Genomic DNA, 26,470 nt, shown 5'->3' on the forward strand with positions numbered 1-26,470 from the left:
ATAATGAATAAAATCTGCTAAATTACAATAGAAATGTAATTTTATTAGGCAAAGACAGCCAAATGAGCTCAGAAAGTGTGAACATTATCTATTTATTCATTTCTTTGAGAAATAATTAGTAATTATTTTCTGGTTGTCAGATTCAATGCCAATTTCCATGGCAAGTTACAGAATTAAGTAAAGCAAAACCTCTGCTCACAAGAATGTTCTATCCAGTAACTGTAAAGAAATATAGAAGAAATTGGTTGAAGAAAATTACACTTCAAATAATGTCAGTTGAGACAATGAATGCAAACATAAGTTTAAGAGCAAACTTGGAGCTGAAAACCTAACAGGAAATCAGGAAGTAGTAAAGACATGCTATTAGGATAAGTTGTCATTCAAAATGGCATTGATGACAATATTATGACTTTCTCCCACAGATGATTATGATGAATTATCATGAGAAATAGGGGGAAGAAGCAAAAAGAGGGCAGCATTAAATATATCATTTCCGGATTCAGCGAATAAAATAAAAAATGAAAATCATCTCTAGAAACAATAACTATTTCACCTTCCCTTTCATTTATATTATTTCAACAGATAACCTAATAACACTTAATATTACTAAATATTGTTTAACAACTAAATGTTGTTTCTTCTAAGCACAATTTAAGCTACTATGAAATTATATTTGTTTAGATTTTTTAAAATTTGACCTGTTACATATGAGAAGTTTGCATGGGATTTGATTTTTGATTCCCATCCTGGAGAAAGAAAATGGCAAATGCATTTTTCATATTGAGAAAGATAGTGGATAAGCTGTGCACAAAGAGAGTTGTTCCTTGGATGTTAAGTAAAGGAAATCAGTTATTCAGTGTATATGTCTTTGTTACTCTTGTCTCTTAACCAAAAACAAAAATATATTGACCAATAAAGTGCTGATCCATTTCTTATTTTGCAAGAGGAGTAACAAGTAACAAGTCCGATAACAACTATTTGGACTGCAGGCACAGTAGTAAGAAAAAAAATAATAATAACATGCCAGCTTGATGGAATAAGACTGGAGAGCATCTGACTCAAGATGAAATGGGTGAGAAAAATGCTGAAAGAACATTTGTTGAATGAATGAATAATGAATGTAGAAAGTACTAGTTCATTGATTTTAAATGCTTGCTTTCCATTTATACTGAAATTTCCAAATATACTGAAATTTATCCACTTTCTTATTGATTCATGCTAATTGGTTCTATTTTTATTATCAATAAATATTACTGTAAATCATCTTATATATGCTTTTTGTAGACACCTGTGAGAAGTCTTCTCACGTGGGATAACTAGAGCTAGAATTGCTACATCATATGGGATGCATGTGTCATATCTCAATGTTGTAAGCAGAAATGGAGAGAAATTCCTTCACATTTAGATACAAATTGCATTATTATATGTTGTAAGAGTGTAGAATTCTTATAACCATTTCAGACCCATTAATCAGCAGGACTTAGACATTAGAGAATGGCTTTAGAATGTTGCTCAAAAACAGCATGATCTCAATTATGAAGATCATGTTTATATACTCCAATGTCAATAGTTTCTTAGAGTGTATTAAGAAGAATTTTGAGGCCATGATTAAGCTTTGAAGAGAGTTTTGTCTGAGGGTGCTGGGAATTTTGATGAATGTAATAAGTATTTGCCATTCCATGAAATGGTTCTGTAATAGACTCAGAGAGAATGGTGTATAATTCCTAGAATTTGGCATTAATGAGGATGTAGTTGTTTTCTTATATAGACAATGCTTATGCTAGATACACTCATTATCTCTTATGTTACTAACAAGAAAAAGTGAAATCTGTTCAACAATTACACACAAAAGAGAAGAGATATTATGCAGTAAGTCTATTTCTGACTTACTAAATATTTTCCTTTTGGGTTATTTTTCTTTGAGATTAAGGAAGATTACGGATGGACTCATTTTTTAAATGTTCTTCTGGAGGTTAATTTTAACACAATATTGATGGTTCACTGAATAGTAATATTTTATCAGATATTTCAGATGCATGCATACACACACATATAGGCAATGTATATTTTGCTCAAAAATATAGCATGGTTACATGTTATAAATTCTTTTACATTTCATTTTTGAAGTTCTTTTTACTCATCTTGTTTATTTTTCTCACAAGGACATACCTATTCATTAATACCTATTAGGTATCTACTATATTCCAGCTATGTTCTCTATGAAGATTAAAATAGCTTAGGTCAGGGCACCTGGGTGGTTCAGTCAGGGCACCTGACTCTTTTTTTTTTTTTTTTTTTTCAAATTTTTTTTAACGTTTATTTATTTTTGAGACAGAGAGAGACAGAGCATGAATGGGGAAGGGTCAGAGAGAGAGGGAGACACAGAATCGGAAGCAGGCTCCAGGCTCTGAGCTGTCAGCACAGGGCCCTACGCGGGGCTCGAACTCACGGACCGTGAGATCATGACCTGAGCCGAAGTCGGACGCTTAACCGACCAAGCCACCCAGGTGCCCCAGGGCACCTGACTCTTGATTTAGCATCATCTCATGGTAGCGAGATTGAGCCTTGCATCAGGCTCCTCACTGGGCATGGAGATTATTTAATTTTCTCTCTCTGGCCCTCCCCTGTGTGCCCTCTCTCTCACAAAAAAAAAAAAAAAAAAAAAAAAAAAAATAGGTCAATATGTGTAGAATTGCGTCATTCCAATAAAACTAAAAGTTTTCTATTCATAGATTTTCTTACTAAATATCACTAATTCTTCAGATCAAAATATCAAATTGTGTTTTATAACATACTTACAAATATTTCCCAAGTTAATATATGTGATATATCTGTCATATAAAAATAATTTGAGAGAAAACTTTATAAAAATGGACAAGAAAGCTACAAAATTTTCAAGTAACAATGACTATTGACAAAATCTTGTAAAAAACAGCTGATTCTGAAAACTTGGCAAGATTTTGACATTTTATTATATAAAATCAATTAGATAGCCATGTAAACACTAAAAAATAATCATGATATTAGCTCGTGTTTTTTATTTCCTCTTTTCATGTTCAAGACCACCAGAATCACCTACTTAGTCTCACTTGAGAAGCCAAAATTGTCTTTAAAGAGTTTTAAGTATATTTTAGAGATTTATGCCGGTATTGCAGGGTTCTTTACATTTTTAAAAGAGAGTATGTGAAAGGTTCACCTCCCAAACTTAGCCCTCTTTGATGATTCATGTGAGTCATTAGATGTAATGGCATGTCAATAAGAACCTGGAAATTGTTCAATGTATTCCTTTTGAGATGTGTAACACCCATTGAAGGAAGCAATGCATCAAACGCCACAGATTTTATAAATGTCACTTTACCAAGTAGTTTTGTTGAAAAGATCATAGAATAAGAATTGATCTTGATTTTTCAAGAATGAGAACAAAGTCTACAACTTTCTCAGAAATATTTGCCTTGAGATAGATGTGTTCTCAGGTGTAGCCTGGCTTGTATTTCGATAGAGTTCCATCCTTGATGGCCTAATCAAGTTTTTGTTTGTTTGTTTGTTTGTTTGTTTGTATTTTTTGTTTGTTTTTCTGTTATCTATGCTATCTACCAGAGATAGATTTCCAAGAAAATATGGCCACCTTGTTTCCCAATATTATGACTACCAGCCTCTGCGTTTAATTGCTATTATCAGGGAATTTTTTTAAACTACACAGAATCAAGTTCTGCCATTATCTATGTATTTGCTAATGTTTATTGAAAAATAGATTCACAGGAAATTGTAAAGATATTATAGGCAGATATTGGATACTCTTTGGTTTTCCCCAAAGGTTTTATCTTGTGCAACTACAGTGTAATATCAAAACCATGAAAGTGATATTGGTACAATGTGTGTTTCATCATTTTATCACATGTGTAGAATCATATAACTGCCACTACACTCAAGACACAGACTTACTGCCTCACCACAAACAACCCTCTCACACCACCTGTATATAATAGCGCCCACACTTCTCAGCCTACAATTCCCAACCCCTAGAAAATACTGATCCATTATCTAGCTTGAAATTTTGTCATTTCTGATGGGTATTGAGGAGGGCACCTTTTGGGATGAGCACTGGGTGTTGTATGGAAACCAATTTGACAATAAATTTCATATATTGAAAAAAAAAAGAAATTTTGTCATTTCAGAAATTTTACATAAATCAAATCAAACCAAATCAAATCAAATCAAATCTGTCACGTTTTAGATTGTTCCCCCCTGCCCCTGACCCCCCCACTGGACAGATTGTCCATGAAATCTAAGTTGTTGTGTGTATCAATAGTTACCTAAATATTTATTTAGAATTCCCTTTGATTTATCTTTAGTGTTTTTGAGTGTATTTCTTTGTGTTCCAGGATTTTTTACATTAATACCCAGGTTTGTTGTCTCACCACTTCAAAGAATGAAGAGGTGGACACAAATGAGTAGCAGGCAAACGTTTATTAGGGTATAAGATCAGAAGGAAGAATAGTATGAAAGCTCTCTTTTCAGAGAGGGCATTCGAAAGTGAACGCCGGTGACAATAGGCAAGGGTCCTTGTTTTATAAGGTTTTGGTCGCCCCTCCTTTCCCTTTCTTTCCCCCTTGTTCCTTCTTAGGTTCTACCCTTATTGGCTTGATAGCTCTAGGTGCTGGGTTGTCCATTCCTGATTGGCTGGTTTCCATTGTATGAGGGGAGGTCTATGGCCTTACTCTTCCCTGTAGGTCATTCATTTTATGGTCTACTTATTTTTAGTCAGGTCTTTTATCAAATTCCTGAGGGGATCTGAGGGGGAGTAGGTGGTGTCTGTTATATTCTTAAGAGGAACCTTACACCTGAGGGCATTTGCTGTGGTCAGATGCTCCCAGCATTGTTCTAAAATATGTGTTTTTCCCCACCCAGGGACCTCAGGTCATAATTTTTCCCTCTTTGCCTATTTTATCTTATCTTTTCCCTATCATATTTGTATCAATTTGGTTATTCTAGGTATTACATTTACATACATAATTTATCATAGTGTACTGGTAGAGACATGTTACCAGTTAGAGCGAAGTATAGAAAACTTACCTCCTTTTAAACTCTTTTCTCTTCACCTATTTATAATATAAACTGTTTTTAATACTCCCTTCTATACCTTGAGAAACACATTAGGATAACATAATTTCTTCTTTAATTATCAAACATAATTTAGAAAGCTCAAGATAAAATCCATTATGTTTATTCATATTTTTATGCTTTGTGTTGTTTTTTCTCCATTCCTAACATTCTAAGGTTCCTTCTTTTATCATTTGCTTTCTCTTTTAGGAATTTTCTTAAGCCATTCTCTTAGGGTAGGTCTACTGGTGACAAACTAACATTTTCCTTTGTCTGAGAATGTCTTAATTTCCACTTTATTTTTTTTTTCTCAAGTTAGTTAACATACAGTGTCATCTTGGCTTCAGAAGTAGAATACAGTGATTCATCACGTACATATAACACCCAGTGCTCATCTCAACAAGCGCCCTCTTTAATGCCCATCACCCATTTTCCTCACACCCCCCATACCCTCACCCTCATCAACCCTCAGTTTGTTCTCTGTGTTAAAAGATACCTTGTCAGAATATAGGATTGTTGAATGGCTATTTTTTGCATTTATTACCTGAAAAATGATATGCTATTTCTTTGTAATTTCTGATTAGAGATCCATTGTTATTTGAATAGTTAGTTCCTCATAGTAATATATAGTTTTTCTCTTGTTTTCTTCAAGGCTCTGTTTTCTTGTCTTCATTTTCAGAAGTTTGATGGTCTTGGCATAGATATCTTTGGTTTAACCTGCTTTGGGTTTCCTTAGCTTCTTTAATCTGTAGGTTTATGGGTATTTGGTTTGCTTTCCAAGTTTGGAAGCTCTTTAGCCATTATTTATTTAAATGCTTTTCCAACACCACTTTCTGTCTCTTCTCCTGAGACTCTGATGATATGTATTATAGATCTTTTGTTATGGTCCCATGGGTCTCTGAGGATCTGTTCTTTTTGTCAGTCTATTTTCTCTCCATTGTTCAGACTGGGTAATTTCTATTGTTCAGTCTTTAACTTCACTGATTCTTTCCCCTGTTCTTTCCATTCTATTGTTGAGCAAATACACTGAGTTTTTATTTTCGTTATTTTATGTTTAGTCCTAAAATTTCCATTTGGTTCTTCTTTATATCTTTCATTCCTTTATTAAGACTTTTTATTTTGTTTTCATTTGTTTTAAGCATGTTTGTGATTTCTTTTTCTATTGAAGTATAATTGGCATCCAGTTTTGTGTTTCAGGTATAATGGTTTGACTTTTATAAACCTTATGAAATGATCACCACCATAAGTCTAGTTACCTTTTGTCACCAGTTATTACAATATTATTAAGTATATTCCCTATGCTATACTTTATAGCCATGTGACTTATTTACTTTATAACTAGAAGTTTGTACCTCTTAATCCTCTTCACCTAACACGTTTGTAATTTCTTATTGAAGTATTTTTCAAAGAGCTGCTTTGAAAACATTTAAATAATCCCAACATCACTATTATCTCAGTGTTGGTATCTATTGATTGTCTTTTCTGATTCAAACTGACATTTTTCTGGTTCTTGGTGTGATGGATTTCTTTCACTATTATCCAGGACTTTTTATATATCATCTTACAACGCACAGGATCCCATTTAAATCTTCTGTTCTATCAAGTCTCCTCTGGAACCATGATGGTTGGGAGAGTAGAGGAAGCTTCTTTGTTACTTCCAGGTAGAGGTGGACCTTGTTTAACACTGAGTTTCTGTTAATACCCTGGGATAGAGGGGAAAGGTTCCTCATAACTGCTGGATGTAGGTGAGGGTTCAGATTCCTTACTGGGCATCCACCCTGGCTATGAAGGAGAGGAGCACCTTGCTATTGCCCCTTATTTGACGAGAAAGGCTTTTCACTGCTAGAATATGGTGACATTCATAATCCCATTTCTGACCTTCTCACATCACCCCAACTGAGAGGGGCAGGGATGTTTGTTACTGCTGGGTGGTGAGGAAGTCCTGGGTTTCCAACAGACCTTCTTTGACAACACCCCTTGGTGGAAGGAACAAAATACCTTGTTACAGCTAGGCAAGGCTGGAAGTCTAGGCTTTCCATTCAACTTTTGCCGAATGGAGTAGGGATGGAGCCACTGTTTTTTCCATGGTGCTTCCATGGAATAGAGCATTCCATTTCTAAACATCTTCTCGTTTGCTTTGCTGCCCTTTTCCATATTGTTTGGCTAACAGAACAAGCGTTCATTGAGCTTTTTCTGTTGTACTCATTGGTATTTACAAATGGCCAACTTCTGCAGCATTCAGTTTGTGATATAAGCAAAAAGAAAACACAGAGAACTAACTGGCATGTCTCTCTTGCATCCTAAGCTCCCTAGATGGTCTGCCTCCTTCTCTCTTGAAGGGTTTCAAGCCTTCTTACATATAGTGAGTATATAATATAAGGGTTTTATCTACACTTAGGGGGAATATAGGAAGGAGTGCATCTACTCCATCTTTTTTCAGGATTAGAAACATACTTTTGAAAGTTATTTCACATTTTAGGGCTTCTATGCTCTTACATATGCTACACAGAAATAGGGTTTGATATGTTTTTAGGTCCTCTTGAGTGTTTAATTTATAGGGAAAAAGCACAAGATTTTGGTTTATATGTATGTAGGTCTGAATGTTTGACTCTGCTATATGTGATATGAAACTAGACAAGTGGTTTAATTTCTATGTTCTTCTTTACCTGTAATGTCCATCCCTAAGGTTATTGTGAAGTTTGTATGTAAAACTGTAGGTATAAAGTGGACACTCAAAATTAATTCTTCTCCCTTTTATTCTGAAGCTCTTTTAGCCTATGGCTCTTTCTTACCAACATGATTTGTGCAGAAGACTGTATATACAAGCTTTATGAGAGAAGAAAATAAACTCTGGTGTAAGCTTTGATGCAATTTATCTACTGGACAGACATCATCTCAAAGGCTTCTAGATTTTCCTTATTATGTCCCTTCTTGAGTTCTGCATCACTGGGAATATGCGTGGGCTTGAAAATAAAAATCTCTTATTTGAAAGACAATGGCACCATAAAATTTATTAAACCTTTTAACCCTAATGGAGATTTTAATTTTCATTGGGAAGGTAGACGTTACAATTCCAACAATACATTAATATTCTTGCACATACATTTTTTAGATTTAATTAAAAATACAAGGAGCTAGATATTATCCAATATTATAGTTATCCACATATTTCAGTCCCAGTTAAGGTGATATAATGCTTTATGTCAGGGATCTCCAAACTCTGATCCCTAAGGAATTCCTTTGTAATTTGTCTTCCTAAGAATGTCTTGTCTCTATTAAACAAATAATTGTTCATTTTACCATTTTAAGTAATTATAAATTGCAAACCAAAACTTCTGATTAAGAACATCAGTTGATTTAAACAGAAATAATTCTGGTTAAATATATGGATATAAGATGATTTAGAAATATGCAGCTTTAATTTGAGTGAATGATGGCTTTTAAAATGTTTATTAAATAGTAAAAATTATTTTTAATGATCCTATATTAATTTTTGATCACAGTGATAACAACAAATGAGTTTTTTTTTTTTTTTCCAAATTTTATACTTAACAAAACTTTTGGGGGCACCTTGGTGGCTCAGTAGGTTAAGTATCTGACTTTGGCTCAGGTCATGATCTCATGGTTTGTGAGTTTAAGTCTCACATTGGGCTTTCTGCTGTCAGCACAGAGCCCCCTTCAGATCCTCTGTCCCCCTCTCTCTCTGCCCCTCCCCCACTGGTTCTCTCCCTCTCTCTCTCTCTCTTGCTCAAAAATAAATAAATAAGCTTTAAAAAATAGCAAAACTTTTGCAAAAAGAAAAAAGCATAACCTAAAAGCCTTTAATCCCACAGTCAAGTGATTTGTGAAAATCACTTTATGGTTAAAATTAATTTACAGTTCATTTATTTTAATAATCTAATGGAATAGATTTTGAATACTATGTCAATTTCCTTCTGTTTTAAATAATTTATCAAGTGGTATGATAGACTAGGAGGGAAACAGAAACAATATTTAAGACTCAATATAATGAGAGAGAGACCCAGAGATCCTTTGCATCCTACTCTGTACTTCCCCAGTAGTTCATTTTGTGTATCATTTGTGATAAATCATAGCTTCCTTGCACTATATCATCATCATTGTCATCCAAAGACATTCAGAACCTATGAGAGTATAAATCACAGCTCAAGAGACAGCCACACAGGAAAATGAAGTCACATTTTTGAGCTTCTAAAATACTCCCTGATAAAATAACAAACCAGATAGAACCTGGTTTGAATATGTATTAGGCACAATATTGTTGAGTAGGTATCAATCTTCTATTTCTTATCTGTCAAACGAATGTAAACAATTGCTTAGTCACACTTGGTACATTGAAATGGAAAAGAGCACTACATTTTTAGGAAATTATTAAGAAAAACATTTGACTGATCTTTGTCCTCAATATGTACTTTGAGAGTGGCAGGAATGAAAGTAAATTTTCAGGGAATCAGAAAAAAAACCCAAACTCATCCAAATCCTTCATCTTCATCCAATAGAGCTCTAGCTAGTGATTTATCAGGTAAATACTATTCTAGCACCAAAATTTAGCCCACTATCTTTTTCTGGGAAGCTCTCTTGAATTCCACAAGGTTGAATGCTCATAGTACTTTCTACAGAAGTTTATGATCATGCACATACGTTTTCTTACCACTTTGAAAACGTTGAGGACAAAAACATAATCTAATCTTCTGAGTTCTACCTTCAAACTCAAGGCATTGAATGTCTGGATTTCAATAAATACTTGAGGAATAAATGTAAAAGATCATTGATATGCAATGTATTCATCTAATTCAGGCAAAATAAGTCTGTGGGTAACAACAAGATACATTGTTTAAATCTTTGTTTTGAAATCATTTGAATATCTAATCTATCTTTTTACTTAATTTTTATTTCAAAATATGACATGTATGTCCCTTGGGCCTTTATTGAATAAATTCCATCACTTTATTTTTAAGATGATATCTCACAAGAAAAAAATTCTATCAACATTGCTTTAATATAAAATATTATATCTTCTTATTCATACCCACACTATTCTTCCACATTCTAAAATTCTGAACTCACATGGTTAGAAGAGATAGTGATCAAAACATAAGGATAATATAGATGAAGTCGAAATATACTCACTAATAGAACCAAACATTTAGTATAAAGCCTGCAAAATAATTCAGTGATGAAAAAGCTGGTCTTTTTGGCAAATGGCACAGGAAAAATTAGATGTTTAATATATAAAAACCAACTTGATATTGACTACATAGCTAAATAAGAAGACCTATATCTGTAAAATTTCTAAAGAAAAAAAGTGGATTAAAATCGTTGTGACCTTGCATTAGGCAAAAGTTTCTTAGGACAAAAAAGTCATAAACTGTATAAGAAAATATATATAAATTGGTCTTCATCAATGGTAAAACCTCTATTCTTTGAAAGTTGTTGTTAGATAAAGGAAAAAGGCATGTCACAGACTGGAAAAAATATATTTGCCGAACATATATGTCATGCCAGATTTGTACCTGAAATACATAGATGAAACAAAACAAACAAAAACCTTTTACAACCCAACAATAAAAACACAGAAAAACGATTAAAAAATGGGCAAAATATTTGAATAAATACTTTACCAAGAAAGATAGTTGAGTGACTAAAAAGGATGTAGAAATATACTCAACCTCTTCAGTCATCAGAAAAATGCAAATAAAGCCATAATTGAGATATCACTATGCAATTATTAGAACGACTAAAACAAAATTGACAATACCTTATGGTGTTCAGAATTTGGAGCAACTAGAAATCACATACATTGCTGCTGGGAATGCAAAATTGTACAGTCACTTTGGAAAACACTGTGGCAGTTTCTTGTAAAGGTAAACACTTATGGGGCACCTGTGTGGCTCAGTCAGTTACACATCTGACTGTTGATTTCAGCTCAGGTCATGATCTCACAGTTTGTGAGTTTGAGCCCCACATTAGGCTCTGTGCTGACAGCTCAGAGTCTGCTTTGGATTCTCTCTCTCCCTCTCTCTCTGCCCCTCTCCTGGCTCATGCTCTCTATCAATCAGTCAATCAATCAATAAAAACAGTTATTTATGACCCTTATATTTCATCTTTATATATTTTGCCCAAGACAAAAATTATATCTGTTGATACAAAAATTTGCATTCAAATATTCACAAGCCAAATCTTGATGGCAGAAAGGGAGACAGAAGAAACTAGGTGCAACCCAAATATCCACCAATTGGTGAATAAATAAATTGTGATATACCCATTTAAAAATTTTTTTTAACGTTTATTTATTTTTGAGACAGAGAGAGACAGAGCATGAACGGGGGAGGGGCAGAGAGAGAGGGAGACACAGAACCGGAAGCAGGCTCCAGGCTCGGGCCATCAGCCCAGAGCCCGACGCGGGGCTCGAACTCACGGAGCGCGAGATCGTGACCTGAGCTGAAGTCGGCTGCTTAACTGACTGAGCCACCCAGGCGCCCCAATGTGATATACCCATTTAATAGGATATTAGTCAGCTATTAAAAATGGATTATTAATACATGGAATAACATGGATGAATTACAAATGCATATATTAAATAAAAGAAGATAGAAAATAAATAATACATGATTCTGCTAATGCGACATTCTGGAAAGACAAAACTATCGGGATAGAAAACACAACAGTATTTGCTAAGCTTAAGATGAAAGAAAGGCATTGATTACAAAGAGACATAAAAGAATGTGGGGGGGTAATGAATGTGTTCTATATCTTAATTATTTATAAAGCTGTCTCCATTTGTTAAATCAAATTATGGATGCGAAGTGTTGGTTTTATTGTATCTCATAAAAAGACATACTTAAACATCCTAATGAGGTTAACCGAACTGATGTAAGTAAAACCTTTCTCCCACCTCTGATCCTCATTATCTTATTGTACTTTTAATTTTCTTTTAAAGAACTTATAACTTTATAATATACCATTTATTTATTTACTTCCTTATTTACTTATTATGTTTATGGTTTACTCTCTGTCTGCTGCTAGAATATAATTTTCTCTAATAATACATGTAGTGCTACTCAGATTCCCCACTCAGGATTAAGTCACTCATTATCCTTGGTTTCTATAAGTGTTGAAGGCTGGCCATACCAAGTTGTCTTTTTCTAGGACTTTCCCCAGGTCTAAGAGAACCACCTAATCCAAGGTCACATCCCCTTCATGAAGGAAGTATACACATGTTGACTTTTCAGAGGTTAGCAAAGTATGGCTTACAAACCAAATCTAGCCTATAGTCTGTTTTTACAGGGAACAGAAGATAATTTTTTTAGTTTTTTTTTTTTTTAACGTTTATTTATTTTTGAGAGAGAGAGAGAGAGAGAGAGAGAGTATGGGGAAGGGGCAGACAGAGAGAGGAAGAAGGAAGATATGAAGCAGGCTCTGCGCTGACATAACAGAGCCAATGCAGGGCTTGAACTCACGAACCTTGAGTTCATGACCTGAACAGAAGTTGGATGCTCAATTGACTGAGCCACCCAGGTGCCCCAGGAGATAATTTTTTAAATATATTTTTAAAGGGTAATAATAAAGAGAGTAAGAAGAGAAAGGAAAAGAGGAGGAAATGGAGAAAGGGGAGAAAGAGAATATGTGACAAAGATTGAATGTGACCCATAAAGCCTACAGTATTTACCATCTGGTCTTTTTTTTTTTTTTTTTTTTCTTTTCCTAAGTTTATTTATTTATTTTCAGAGAGAGAGAGTGCACAGGAGGGGCAGCAAGACAGGGAGAAAGAGAGAATCCTAAGCAGGCTCTGCCCTGTCAGCATAGAGCCTGGTGTGGGGCTTGAGCTCATGAACTGTGAGATCATGACCTGAACCAAAACCAAGGATCAGATGCTTAACCGACCCAACCATTCAGGTGCCAGTACTACCTTGACCTTAAAGAGAAAGTTTGTTGGCTCCAGGACTGGTTAATATAAGGATATATAGGCCTGACCTATTTGTTTCTAGGAGCACAACTTTGAAGGGATAGCTGTAAGATTGGCTGAGGCCTTTTTTTTGTGACTGTATGCTACTTCTTTTCTTCACTTCTCCAGCATTGTTGATACCAATGACACTCCCAGTAAAGCTCCTGCATACAAATCTCTGTTTCAAAATGTTTTCCAGGAAACCTGACCCCAGACAATCTGTGCTTCATTGGTCTAAGGAAGCAGATTCTAATTTTTTTTAATGTTTATATTTATTTTTGAGAGAGAGAGGACAGAGCATGAGTTGGGGAGGGGCAGAGAGAGAGGGAGACACAGAATCCAAGGCAGGTTCCAGGCTCCGAGCTGTCAGCACAGAGCCCGACGCAGGGCTTGAACTCACAAACCACAAGATCATGACCTGAGCCAAAGTTGGATGATTGAATGACTGAGCCACCCAGGTTCCCCAAGGAAGCAGATTCTAAAATAAAACTCTGTATTTGGGTCACTCACTGGTGATGTAGCAATGGGGACCTCTTCATTGGTAGTGGATGGAACACTAATAGACTTAGTAGGTTGTAGCAGTGCAATTGTTAATATTTTGCTCATGGTCAATTAGGATGAACTACCACTGTAAAAAGATTCAAGGCAGATGCAATATATCAGGAAAGTAAGGGTTTGGGGGAAAGTATTCATTATAACAACAGTGGAATCAGATGAGTTTTCCTGAACACCATTGTCCCATTGGAGAAATAAAATGAATGAAAAACCGAGGGTGCACGATCACTGAATGAAGGTGAAGTGTGAATGTCAGAAGTCCTCTTTAACAGCATTTAAAAAATACCAAGATCCAGGCTTAGAAATTAATAACAAAAGTCATAGAGATGTGTACAGAGAGATTTGAATTCTCAGTTTCTCAGGCCTGCTTTGCCAAGATCAGGGCTTTGGTTGAGGAAAAAAGACACCCTGAGAATATTTAGGGAATATCCAAGTTAAACAGGCAAAAAAAACAAAAACAAAACTTTTTAAAAGTTCCATATCCCCACAAACTCCATGGGGTTAAACTCCATACTAAAAGCTACTGCGCTTCTCACTTGAAGAAAAAATATAACACATAACTTTCTCAAGGTATTTCTATACTCACCTACTCATCTTACCTTCCTGCTACAAGATCAATAAGTAGATCAAGTTACAGTATAAATAGGCTGAGTAATTATTGAACCTCTTAGAAAGAAAGGGACTATACTCCAAAGGATTGTTGGACCTAGCTAACAAATATTGGCAAAACCAGGGAAGTATGAGACTAGATTCTAAGGTTACAGGATTGATGGGACAGAGCATAAGATTTGATAAGGGAACATTTACCTTAGGGTATTTTTTCCTAGGATATAGTATTTAGCTCCCTGGCCTGACTGTGGTAGACTGATAACATGCTGCTAAGATGACTTTTGGAAACTTGGGGAAAGTAATGGCCCACATTAAATAAAGTAGAAATGCCAGAAGTCTTCCTGAGGCAGATAGTATAAAGAGGAATCAAAGAACCCACAGAGTTGGACATGCTAGACTAGATATACTATGTGTATTAGCCAGGGTTCCCCAGAGAAACAGATCATGTATATCTACCCAAGCTCAGAGAGCTGAGTAAGCAGGAAGAACAAAGTATCCCTTACTCAGTCTTATTGTTCTATTCAGGCATTCAAAGGATTAGATAAGTCTCTCCCACACTGGAAAGAGCAATCTACTTTACTTAGTCTACTGATTCAAATGTTAATCTCACCCAGAAAAACCAGAAAAACAGATACACAAAGAATGGGTTTAGCTAAATAACTAGATACCATTTGGCTCAGTCACCTTGACATATAAAATTAACCATGACAATAATTTGCCTTCTTCACTCAGTCCTACTGGGTTACATTCTTTGGAAAGATCAACAAAATCAACAAACCTTTAACTAGATGGACTAAGGAAAAAAAAAAAAAAGATAGGAGACTCAAATTAGTAAAAAAAAAAATCAGAAATGAAAGTGGAATACTACCACTAATTCTACAGAAATTTAAAAAAAAGATTTTAAGAGAATACTATGAGAATTGCATGCTAACAGATTCTATAGTCCAGGGACAATGGAATTATCCTAGATTCCTAAAAAAATTCCTAGAAACATAAAACCTACCAGGACTAAACCATGAAGAAATAAAAATTCTGAATAGACATGTAACTAGTTAAAAGATTGAATCAGTAATGAAAAAAAAAAAAATGACAAGGAAAGCCCTAGACTTGATAGCTGCACCAGTGATTTCTACCAAATATTTAAAAAATAACTAACACTAATTCTTCTCAAACTTTTCCAAAAAAAAAAAAAAAAAAGCTGAAAAAGAGAGGAAGCTTGCTGACTCATTCTATGAGGCCAGCATTACCATGGCTCTAAAGCCAGTGAAAGAAACTACAAGCAAAGAAAACCACTTGAAACTAATGTAACATGGTATGTCAACTATACTTCAATAAAAGAAAGGAAAGCTATAGACCAGTATTCTTTATGAACATTAATGCAACAATTTCCAACGAAATACTAGCAAGCCAAATTCAAAAGGATTATACACAATAATCAAGTGGGATTTATTCTTGGAATGCAGGTATAGTTCAACATATAAAAAATTATCAATATAATATAACAGTTTAACAGAATGAAGAGTAACAACAACAACAATACAAATTTATCTTAATTGATGCAAGAAAAAAATTGGCAAAATTTAACTCCCTTTCATTATAAAAATACTCAGCAATCTAGGAATTAAGGGAAACTATATCAACATAATAAAAACCATATATGAAAATCCCACTGTAAACTTCATGTACAATGCTGAAAACCTAAAAGCTTTTCCTCTAAGATCAGGAACAAAGTAAGAATGCTGCTTCCATCACCTTTATTAATATTGTACTAGAAGGCCTGCCAGAGCAATTAGACAAGAAAAAGAAATAACAGACATCCAAATTGGAAAATAAGTAACATTATCTCTGTTTATAGATGATATGATGTTATATATAGAAAACTCTGAAGATTCAAAGATTTCACCAAATATAAATAAAAAAGAGGTTAAAACTAATACATTCAAGCAAGGTAACAGGATTTAGAGTTTATAGACAAAAATTAGTAGTATTTCTACACACTAACAATGAATTTCTAAAATGGAAATAAAGAAAACCATTCTATTTGATATAGCATAGAAAGAAAGAAAGAAAGAAAGAAAGAAAGAAAGAAAGAAAGAAAGAAAAAAAGAAAGAAAGAAAGAAAGAAAGAAAGAAATGCATGCTTAGGAACTAACCTAACCAAAGAGGTGAAAGAATTGTACAGCAAAATTTGCAAAATATTACTGAAAGACATTAAAGAAGACATAAATAAATGGAAAGATCCCCAATGTTCATTGGTTGGAAGACTTTATATTGTTAAGATATTAATAATGCCTAAATTAAAGTTAAGACCCAATGCAATTTCTATCAAAAAAGATGATTTTTACAGAAATTAAAAAAAAAATGCATCCTAAAGTTCATATAGAAAATCTTAAGAAACTATGAATTGTTAAAATAATATTGGAAAAGAAGAACAAAGTTGAAGGGCTTATTTGTGATTTTAAAATTTACTTCAAAGTTACAGTAATCAAAAACCAAGTGATACCAGCATAAAGAAAACATACAGACAAATGGAATGGAATAAAAAGCCCAGAAAAAACCCTCACATATATGGTCAAATGATTTTCAAGAGTGCCAACACCATTCAATGGGAGAAAGGACAGTCTTTCAACAAAGGTGTTAGGAAAACTGAATATCAAGATTTAAAAGAAAAAAGTCAGACCTTTATCTAATGCCCAATACAATAACTAACTCAAGATGGATCAAAGACTTAAATGTAAGCCTGAAATTACAAAACTCTTAAAAAAAGGGGCAAAAACTTCATGACATTGGATTTGACAATTTCTTAGCTATGATAGCAAGAGAACAGGAACAGGCAACAACAACAAAATAGACAAAATGGATTTCATGAAAATTAAAATTTCTGTGTATCAAAGGATACTACAGATGGATTGAAAAAGCAACCCTATGGAATGGGAAAAAGTATTTGCAAATTATATATCTAACAAGGGGGCTAATATCCATGATATAGAGAAAATATCTAAAACTCAGTCACAAAAATAGCCCAATTCAAAAATGGACAAAGGACTTGAATAGATATTTCTCCAAAAATGTGTGAAGGGCCAATAAGCAAAAGTGGAAATAAAAACGTATTCAGCATCATTAATTATTAGGGAAATGCATATCAAAACTACAATGATGTACTACCTTATACCTATTAGAATAGCTACTATGAAAAACAAGAAAACACAGAATACAAGTGTTGTTGAGAATGTGGAGTAATTGGACCCCTTGTGTGCTATTGATGGAGATATAAACTGGCACAGCACAGTAGGGAAACAGTATGTTAGTTCCTCAAAAAATTAAAATAGAACTACCATACGACTCGGCAATTCCACTTCCAGGTATGTGCCACAATGAATTGAAAGGAAGCTCTCGGAGATGTCGGTATACCCATGTTCATAGCAACATTACTCACAATAATTAAATGTGGAAGCAACCCACTTGTCTAAGATGAATGGATAAGTAAAATGTGGTATATATATACAATGACGTGTTATTCCGCCTTAAAAAGGAAGGGAATTCTGACATAGGCTACAACATGGAAACACCTGAGGACACCATGCTATGGGAAATAAGCCAATCACAAAAATATAAATACTGTATCATTCCACTTGCTTGGGGTATCTGGTGAAGTCAAAACATTGATAGAAAGTGGATGATGGTTGCCAAGGGCTGACAGAAAGAAGAATGGGAAGTTATTGTTTAATTGCTACAGAGTTTTAGTTTTGCAAGACGGAAAGAGTTTTGAAGATGGGTGTTGGTGATTATTGCCCAACAATAGTAACATACTTAATATCACTGATTTATATACCTAAAAAGAGTTAAGATAGTAAATTCCATGTTATGGATATTTTAGTGCAATAAAAATATTGGGGGAGATGTTCAACACGGACTGATTATAAATGATAATAAAGAGGTGAGTAAAAAATTTGTGAGATCTTGAAAGTCCATGTATATTAAATCTTTACAAAGAAACATCCGGTAGCAGAGTGTCTGATAATGATCGTGAGGGGAAATTGCTTATTAGTGACTTAAAGAGAGCCATGTCATCTATTGAATTACTAACATTATATCCTCTTGCACCTGGATTTTCCTTGGAAGTCACCCTTTCAAACATTAGCCAGACTTGACCCTGCTGAGTCTGAGAGTACTGGTGAGCTCAAAGCCCAAGGTGGTGTAGTTTTAAGACTGCATTACAATAAGACTATCTCTGTCACAGACGAAAATGCAGGAGCATACTTATGTCTTCACGTAATCCATTCATTGCTTTTTATAAACCTAAAAAAGGAGTGACACAAATTCACATAACGTGAGGGAGTGACACAAATTCACATAATGTTCCTCTGTGTTATAATTTGTATTTTGATCTCTACTTTAGCTGATAGGTTTTTTTGTTTTGTTTTGTTTTGTTTTTTAAATAATAACCAGGATACTCCTTTGTGAATGCACACGTGTAGACATTAAAAATTAAAAATTAGCTTAGTGATTCAGGTTAAAGTCAGAATTCAGTTATTCTGAATTATATTTAATTTCATCTGCTCTGATTTTCAGTCAGATATGAGAAAACTTATTTTTAAAAATATTTCCAGATACTAAATATATTGTGATGTAGCATAAATAACTACCTTAACTCCCATAAAATGTACAGACCTGGGAAAATCATTTTCACAGCTTGAGCTGGTCCTGAGTTGCACAGATGACTTGAACCCAGAGCCCACTTGCCAAGTGGCAGGGCCTTCACATAGTTCCCAGGAGATACGCTCTGTGGATCTGATGTCATATAACCCTGTTTGCTGCCATGGCTCTGATACACTTCTGCTGGGGTTCCTGAGGTCTTTAGCCCCTCTACACTTTGCTGCAGTGGCTCTTTGTATGCCTAATCACCAACGTTTGGATGAGTCATCTTGCTTTCTATTTCAGTCACTGGTTGTTCCTCAAGGCCTACATTGTTCTGACAATGTCATTTTCTAGTATCCAGCCTTTTAGAGCAGGATCCTACAGCCGATGTTGGGGATTCTAGTGCTCTTACTTCACCACTTTGGCTTCTCCCTCTCAGCACTCAGGACTCACAGGTTAAAGGGACTGAAATGCACTGGAAATGATGGTGGGGAAGAGATGGTTGAGTCAGATGAACTTGTAATACTCATCTCCACGTTTGTCCTTGCTCTTGTTTTTATTATCTTACCTAGTAAATATCTTCCTGATCACCCAAGCCTGGAAACTGAGAGACTTCTTGGCTTTTTTTTTAACCCTCTACATGCAATCATTTACCAAGTTTTTGGCTTTTTTTTTTTTTAATTTTTTTTTTAACGTTTATTTATTTTTTTTTCGAGACAGAGAGAGACAGAGCATGAATGGGGGAGGGTCAGAGAGAGGGAGACACAGAATCTGAAGCAGGCTCCAGGCTCTGAGCTGTCAGCACAGAGCCCGACGTGGGGCTCGAACTCACGGACCGAGAGATCATGACATGAGCCGAAGTCAGACGCTTAACCGACTGAGCCACCCAGGCGCCCCGTTGGCTTTTTTTTTTAATCCCCCTCTATCCCCAAACATTTACCAAATCCTTGTGTCATGGTCCCATTTGAAATAATTCATTCAATTATTCTCACATGTATCAGATTACTATGTACCACGTAGTGCTCTAGGAACTGGAGGCACTGGAACAAAATCAGCAAAGTCCTCAAGGAGCTTATGTTTTATTTCCAGAGGCAGAAAAAAATTAAAAAAAATAAATAAATTTAAAAAGATGTAATTTCAGGTTATATTTAATTCTAATAAAAAACAAAAACAAAAACAAAAACAAAAACAAACATCACCAATGGTTAGGGAGGAACGGGGTCCTGAAGGCTTTCCTGAGAAATAAACTCTGACCAAAAATGTAAAAGGATGAAATTCACAGATCTGTGAGGAAAATGTTCAATAAACAAAATTCTAACTTGAAAAACACTTGGTGTGTTGAAGGAAAAGCAGAGTAATCTAATATCAAATGCAAATTATTTTGGAGAGGTCAACTAAAGCCAGAATGCATAGTGTATTTTATGATTTTAAATTTTATGTGAGTGGAAAACTATTAGAAGTTTTAGATAATAGGAAAAAACTGATCTGATTCCTAAAATATTTTAACTCTAGTGATACGACGCTAAGTATTTAACAACTGGCTTTGGTGAGGAAACAAAGCATTAACTGTTATCATCTCTGCAGTAAAGATGCCCAGCATGGCCAAATTCACAGTTCCCAATGTGACATCACTAAATGAAAAACTGGCAAGAGGTGCACACAATTGGCTCTCTTGAGCTATAAGAATAAATGAATACTTCTCCTGTTTTTTTCATTAACTCTGTGGGGTTTTCCTTTGTTTGTTTTACTTCTTACACTTCTTTAAAAATTTTGTTTTTAGGTATTATTTTTGAGAAATAGAGCAGGGGGATGGGCAGAGAGAGAAGGAGACAGAAGATCCCAAGTGGACTCTCTGCTGACCGCTGAGAGCCCAATGTAGGGCTCAAAGTCACTAACCATGAGATCATGACCAGAGCCAAAGTTGGACGCTTAACCAGCTGAGTCATCCAGGCGCCCCTACTTCTTACATTCTTTTACTTTAATGTACCCCTTACGTGCCACAACATAGCACTGCTGTTCTTTGTTCTGACTCTCACCTAGACTTGCACTCTCCAATGTGGTAGCTTGTGAAATGTGGCTGGTGAGAAACTGAGTATTTGACTTTGTTTAATTGTAGTTAATTACAACCTGAATTACGAAGACGAAATTTGACTCTGTCATTGCAAACATTTTTCGCATGTTTGGAACAACTTGGGTAAGTAAATCTTTTTCAATGTTAATTAAGTGGTATGAAATCTAAGTGCAGATCAATTATTCCCAATCAAGACTTAGGGTCTGAATTGAAGGGTATTGTACGTGCAAAAGACAAACTGGATACCTAACACTGAGAATGAACAAAAGAATGTACAATATCTGGTGCTGATCTTTTTTTAAATTTTTTTAATTTTAATTTTTTAATTTTTAAAAATTTTTTAAAGGTTTATTTAGTTTTGAGAGAGAGAGACAGAGTGCAAGCAGGGAAGGGGCAGGGAGGGAGACACAGAATCCGAAGCAGGCTCCAGGCTCTGAGCTGCCAGCACAGAGCCTGACACGGGGCTCAAATCCACCAACTGGGAGATCATGACCTGAGCTGAAGTCAGAGGCTTAACCGACTGAGCCACCCAGGTGCCCCTGATTTTTTTTTTTTTTTTTTTTTTATTGATAGGCATGTTGAAATAATAATATTTTAGATATATTGAGTTAGATAAAATCTACTTTTAAGATTATTTTCAATGGTTTCTTTTCACTGTTTTTGAATGCAGCTATCAAAAAGTAAAATTACATATATGGGTTACATTATTTTTTTAAGTTTATTGATTTATTTTGTGAGAGAGAGAGAGAGACAGACAGAAAGCAAAGTGAGGGAGGGGCAGAGAGAGAGAGGGAGAGAGAGAATCCTAAGCAGGCTCTACACTGTCAGCGCAGAGCCAGATGCGGGGCTCTAACTCACAAACGGTGAGATCATGACCCCAGCCAAAAGTCAGACACTTAAACAACTGAGCCACCCAAGCATCCCCCACCCCCCGTTAGGTTATTTTTATATTAGGTTAATGTTTATATTATTTTTACTATACTAATCTTGAATCTTGCTACTCAGTGTGTAGTCTGCAAACCAATGGTATTAGCATTACTTGGAAGCTTTATAGAAATGGAAAACTCAGGCTCCTTCTCAGATCTACTAAATAAAAAGTTGAATTTTGACAGGTTCCCAAGTGATTTCTATGCATGTTAAATGTAAGGCAAGAATCCAGACAACCATGCAAGAGTAGTTTTTGCAGTCTATTCCCTTTCAATTCTACCTTTCTCACTGTTTTCTTTATTTTTTAAGTTTATTTATTTATTTTTGAGAGAAAGCGTGCACATGAGCATGCATGCACACAAGAGGGGGGTGGGGCAGGGAGAGGGATAGAGAGAATCCCAAGCAGGCTCCCCCACTGTCAGCACAGAGCCCAGCTAGGGGTTCGATTTCACAAACTGAGATCATGACCTGAGTTGAAATAAAGAGTCAGACGCTTAAACAACTGAGCCACCTAGGCATCCCTCTATGTTCTTTAAGATTATGCTCATCCTTATTTAAAATCTATAAAGGTTACAGGTTAATATTCACATAAAGTGCAAACTTTTTATCTAGCCAGGAATACAAGTGGACCCTTGACACTAACTCTCTAACCTCTTCTCTATCTAATAACTTATACCCACAGCCATTAGTGAATTACTGGTTGCTCTCCAAACACCTTCTGCTATTTTCTGTTTCTTGTTTTTGTGTATGTTGTTTCCTCTGCCTTGAATATCTTGTCCTTCCTAGGCCATATGGGGACAAATTTCTAGGTAAGTAAAATTATCCAAAATTTTTAAATAAGGCATGCAGCTGCTTTCATGATCATACTGAATAACTATTTGTTACAGCCACCCAAGGACTAGTTAGATTTTTTTCTTTCTTCTAGAATTCTATGCCATTGTTGGACTATGCTGTTCTGTAACAATCAGACTCAGACTTTCTAAAGTATCACATTAACTTGTATATTGCACATCGTAAATATGCAAATGATCTTTATCTGTTAGAAAATGTAATCCAAAAGGTTATACTTTTTTATCATAAAAAGTATTAACTTGGTATCTATTGATATTCTCTGTCAAAGGTATTTTCATTATATCTTTCTTTACTTTTTTTAAAACATGGTTTCTTTTAGTTCCTGGAACATGATGTTTGCAATACATGCTTTGAAGTTTTTGACTGAGTTCAATATTGGCGACTTCTCAAATACAAGCTCCTTTGTAGGGCAAATTTTTGAGGCCAAGTTTTGATGTTTATTTTGATCCCACAAAGACTCTTCTTAAATATTTGCTTAGTTCTGTCAGGTAAGCTAGCAGACCTATGATTTAGCTTATTGTTTTCGAGAAGCTACCGGCTTCTCTTTATTAACATGCCACCAGAATTTTCATTGTTTCTACAAGGGCCTTTAGTTGTAAACTTTTCTAATACTCTTCTAAATAAAGTCATTTCCTTTGGGAAGAGCTTTGGATCTCTCTGTTCCTATGACCTGCCCTTCCTCTTGTGTAAAGTGTCTGAGCCATGGTTCTGAAGCTGGGAACAAGGACAGAGTCCATCTACTCTTGAAATGACAACTCTGACTATGCGTGGGAAGCTGGACAGGGACAGTAGCCTCTGGTCTTGGTTCGCCTCTTCAGCGTCGAACTTCTGCCCTGTGGATTTTCTGGAATGAATGTCATTATCCAGTACTCTCTGCCTACTATTCCTGGCCTCAGGCACCCCTTTCCAAGCGAGCGTTGGGTGGATGGAGGGAAACTCCTATCTTTCAGCTATTCTCAATGGGACTTAGCTTCTGAGACTTGAAGCTGTGGGTGGGGTTCTGAGAAATACTGGCAGCTTGCCCCTCAAGAGGGATACTGTAGCCCCTAACTGGAAGCCCCATTGTTTCAGTGTTACCTACCCAAAATGGAGCCTCCATCGCATTCAGCTGTGTGTATGGACGTGGAGGCGGGTGTCATGGCTCAAGTGTCACAGATTCTCACTGTGCTTATTGAAACTTAGTAGATTTTTCTTACATAAATGGTTCCTCATATGCTATGTGTCTGTATGCCTTAGAAGAACTTCAGAAACTTTAAATGGCTATTTGCTTAAGAAGAAATAATTTTCACAAGCTGTAGTTGTTTTGCTGGGATGCAGCCGGGTCCTCGGAATTCCTCATGACAACATTCCTGAAATAGATCTCTAACTTTGTATCTTATACATATTCACAATCTTACTCTAGGGTTTAAACTAACTAAAAATGTCATTCCTGATGGTCTATAAAAAATGATATTTCTTGAATGCCCTTGGAGGTAGCTTGACCGTGTTCCCACTTTCTTTATTAATTAATAACTTAAAGTCCTTGACAACTGTTTATTCTATAAATATGAGCCTCATGAGAGAATTATAGTATGACGTTCTAATTCCTGTTCATGTAAACTTTCTTTGTGGAGACTTCTTGATTTCCCCCTACAGAATTAAATATTTGTTGATGTCTCCCACTTTACCCTATAGATATTTTTATCGCATGTGTATCACAACCATTATAATCAACCACATGCCTGCATTTCTTCTGGTGAAACGGGCTGTTAAAGACAATGTTTAGTCCTACGCTTTATTTATTTATTTATTTATGACAAGTTTTTCATTTTTATTTGCGTATTATCTATATTGCCATATTTGCCCTTTCTGTGAACTGCCTAAAAGAATTTTCGAGAGGGCTGTAAGCAAACAATAATAAATTTAATTGAATTAGCACATATTCTCTCTGGGACTTGGTTTCCTCATTTATAAAATGAAAGAGGTAAGCTAGGTCAGAGACAGCCTGCTTACCTCTTTCTTGGCTTAATTTTGATAGATTGTGAGCACGTATGTCTGCGTGTGTTTGTACGTGTGTGTTTAAAGTCTCTGCCTTTATATTACTGAACAAGGACCACTTTTGTCTAAGATAAAGAAAAGGAGTTGAAGAAAATATTTCCATTTCTGATACATGTGTGTGGAGAGCATGTGAGGCACAAAAAAATGCATGCATCAGAAATATAGTACTCTAAATTCCAATTGTATGATTCCCTGAACACACAGTACAGTCCTGTGAACAAATTTTAATTCAGTTCTTAACCTTGTTACTTACTTACTCTTCGTTTGGGGTCCTGTTCTCAATCACTTGGACTTAATTTCCTCATATGTACAACTGGAATATTAACATCTAGAAGAAAGAAATGAAATAAGAAATGAGTAGGCTATCTCATGCAGGAAACGTGAGTCAGTCTGGAAACATGTTTAGAAATTCATCTCATACTATTAAATGTATATAAGCCTTTTTATAATTCTAAGAATTTTTATTTTATGTCTGGATAATATGAATGCTATTTCCACAGATAATTAATCTGTAAGACACATTATTTTATTTAATATATGTGACATATTCTATTTACTATAAAAAAATGGAATGCTTTTAATGTGTTCCTGTTTTTTTCCCTTCATTCAGCATGTGGTCATTTCCCGCCCCCCCCCCCCATTATATCAAGGCCCTACTATGCATGTAACACTCTGTGAGGCATTAGCACAACCTCAATATGTTTATGGTATCCACCTGCAAGGAAATCGATTTTTTACAGACTAGATCTGGTCCTTTGAAAGACAAACACTTCTGGTTCCGTTTTAATACAGCTTTAACTAGCATGACATAATAGCTGGAACTCTGTGTTAGCCCTCTCTTGCAAAAGCCTTTCTGGTAGGTTGTCCATTTCAAATTTTATATGCAGTTTTTAAGTCATTTGGTTTTATTTTGAATTAATTTTATTTAACTCTTCATTAAAATTACATTTTTAAAGGTGTTGAATTTTATGGATGCCTCTTTAAAATCATCCATACATCTAATGCACTATGTGTGGGTTTGATAAACTAATGTTACATTTGGAGGGCTATAGGCAAATTTAATGGTTTTAAGGTTTATGTTATGATTAGAATAACATATAAAATAATTTGACAAGTCAATAATGGAATAATACTTTTGAGATAGCCATCTATGTCCTTTATTTTCTAGCATGCCTTCTTTTCCTTTGTACTTCAGAAACAACTAGGCTGTGTTCTTTGCTCTCAGGGAGTGATGACAAAATAGAAAAAAAAAAAAAGGCTTCCAGAATTTTTGTGTTTGGTTTCCTAAAGTTTAAGCCATTTATCCTATATGCAAAAGCAAATGCATAAAGGTGCTAAGGCAGGCCGTGTGAAAGAGGAAAATGACGAGGTACAAGAGAAACAGCAGTAAAATATCACTGGTAAGTGGCAATTACGACCATCCTCACTTTCTAGGAGTTTCTACCATAAAATAGAGAACACGAGTTTCTTCTCAGGTGAGCTGTGCTAACTCACCACTACTTTTTTGTGACGCAGGGATAGAGTCTCCTAAATCCCTTTTTAAAAATTTCTAAGAGAAGCTAGAAATCCAGATTATAAAGTATTGTCAACTAATTTAAGTTTTTTTTTAAATTTTTATTAAAATGTGAAAAAAATTAAAAAGTTAAAAAAATAAAACTGTGTGAGAAAATAATTTATAGGTTAAACAATGAAGGTATTTGGGATTGATTTTTTTTTTT

The sequence above is a fragment of the Neofelis nebulosa genome, chromosome 5 (assembly GCF_028018385.1).
Source record: "Neofelis nebulosa isolate mNeoNeb1 chromosome 5, mNeoNeb1.pri, whole genome shotgun sequence".
Classification (NCBI taxonomy): domain Eukaryota; kingdom Metazoa; phylum Chordata; class Mammalia; order Carnivora; family Felidae; genus Neofelis; species Neofelis nebulosa.